Genomic DNA, 2,621 nt, shown 5'->3' with positions numbered 1-2,621 from the left:
AAGACTTTAGTCCAATACAGGCTTATTATGACACATAACACTTCCTAATAGCGCAGTTTTTCCTGATCATTTCAAGATCTCTTTTTTATCTTGAAAGTATTACATCTTATTTCAAGAAATCTTACCAAGCTAACTTTCACGTGTTCCATTGGCAGATTTTTTTAAAGTGATTACTGGCAAAAACACATTGAATTCATTGTTTTTTACTTAGAAGTGGCCTTTTTTCATTGTAAAGTTTCAGAAATCAGGCCGACCTGTGTTACCCACATTACTTCTCAATTCCATGCTGTTTAACAAACACACTAAAAGACCCAAACATTAGCACCTGTATTTGTCCAGCTACACCTGACCTCCCACCCTGAACTCCTACAGGTCCTCCGAACACACATCTCACTTCAGCCCACTCATTCCAGACGGCTTAGAGGGGAGAGTTGGATTTGCCTTGTTTGATATTTGATCTGAATGGTCAAGTCATCCAACCCCAGTCTCTCTCTGTCTGTCCCTCACTCACTCTGATACCATGTGTCTCTACGTCTGAGTGATAAGTAAGCCTGCTGGAATCCAGTAGTTGTGCTTCAGCAGCATCTAGTATGTCTGTCATTCTGGAGACACAGACACACAACACTCACCCCATGGTAAAAAAAAGTTCCAACACAATAGGGACCAATTGCTGCTTACTTTACTTTATCTGGATGCTTTACAAATTATTTTAGCATTTCCACACCATCATAAATCACGAGAAAACAACGTTCCTCTCTTTTCCATATCACTTCAAGCCCTCAGGACGTCCTCTCTCTGTGTCCTTGTCCAACAACAGCTCCATGAGTCATCTGACAAAAGTAGTGCCTGACAAATCACAGTTTTAAGTGAAGTAAAGGCTTACCTGATGAAAAACCTTACTGGTCATGCACAGTGACTGCTTTGGTTGAAGTTTATAATGTAGTAATAGAAAATATTTAAAAAAAACATTGCCTTCACTTGAGTACCTCCATGCAGCAGCAATGGTAAGATACTGTACATGACTTTGTTAGCACCTTGGGCACCGGAACATTTCATCTAAGCTAATTGTTCGTTTTTCAAAACTAGCAGAGTTTACAGTTTCAAAAACATCGGTGTCTGTCCAAATGGATCTACTGGTGGTATCCACACTCTTTACCACACAGTGCAAATTATTTATGTAGCAGGAGGAAGAAGATCAGTCATTTTAATGTTTCATCATGGACTGTGAACTTTAAGAAAATGTAAAATGCAGGGTGTGACATAAAAACAGCATATTTAATGGGGCATTGCGTTAAGTTTAAAGTGAACTTGATGTGGCATTAAAGCACTAAAATGTCTTCTGTGGCTCTGAAGGAATAACCCTGATGATGTCATCATTACCAAACTGGAGCCTGGAGATAATCTACAACATTTTAACAGTAACCTGGTGTTACAAACTCTGTCTCTGTGAGAGAAAATCAAGTTGCATTGTGGGAAATGTAAGATCCAGTGTTTTTGGAGCTTCTTCCATATTAGGGACTAAAAGTCAGAATACAGAATTGTAACGCTACATTTCTTAAAGCACCTCTTTGACCTGATAAACATGAAAAACATGGATAGAAAAAGAAAAACAGCAATCAATCACTGACTGCACAGCACTTAGATAAGAGAGTAATAAAAAAAGTCTCTAATCTCATGAATTACTTTATTAAATCATCATGTTATCCTATGCTAAAAAGTATTTCTGATGCTTTTCTAATGAACCTGACTTTAAATTGCCAGGTGAAGAAAATCTATAAAATCTGCCTGTGTGTCCCAGCTGCAGGGTTAGTCCTGTAAACCTTCAGTTGACTGCAGGGTAGAGACCAGACAAACAGCTTCATCTTCCCCTCCGTTGGCAGGAGGGTCCTGTCGTTCGTTTACATCAACACAAAGTCAACATTAAACAGACAAACATGTCAATCTTTTCACTTCCATATTTCCAATATTACCTGTCCATCAGTTTTGATCACATCTCAGCCTTTAAAAAGTCTAAATTTGGTTGGACTCGACTTTGCTGTACTGCCCCCGTCTTCATCACAATTTTCATTGTCATTACAATCATTAACAATGACAATATCAAATAAAAACTAGAAAAGTTCTGCTGCAAAAGGAACCTCAGCATCAATCCTGCAAGGCTACGAGTTTCTTTGTCTTTCTGCAGCAGGCAGTGAGTGTTTGGACTGAGCCTAGAATTTCCACAGCAGCTCTGAAAGTCATTAAAACCTCCACAGACACACAACTGGCTTTCATTTTGTCATTATGGCCCCCATGAAGGCCCTGATTGTTGGAGGGGAGCCTCAGCCAGTGAAACAGTGCCATGGAGGGGGAGGGAGAAAAGGATGACGGAGGGACCACACATGTCTTCATGGACAGGGGATCCCCCACAAACCAGTGGACTTTACTGAGGCCTGTGGGAATCAGCTGCCTGTGTAAAGTCATGCACACGGTAGGTTAGGTTGTACAGTGTCCCTAAATGTGTTTTGTGTTTGAAAATGTTCAAGCAAGAGTTCCTGTGTTGGATCTTGTCCAGTTTTAGCTGCATTGTCTAAACATGGTTATTATTTAAAGCTGCAAAGTTCTCGAAGACCTTCATTTTCTCT

Source organism: Anarrhichthys ocellatus, unplaced genomic scaffold (genome assembly GCF_004355925.1).
Source record: "Anarrhichthys ocellatus isolate YVR2014 unplaced genomic scaffold, GSC_Weel_1.0 scaffold127, whole genome shotgun sequence".
NCBI lineage: Eukaryota > Metazoa > Chordata > Actinopteri > Perciformes > Anarhichadidae > Anarrhichthys > Anarrhichthys ocellatus.
The sequence above is the reverse complement of the archived record's forward strand: the minus strand, read 5'-3'. Positions refer to the sequence as shown.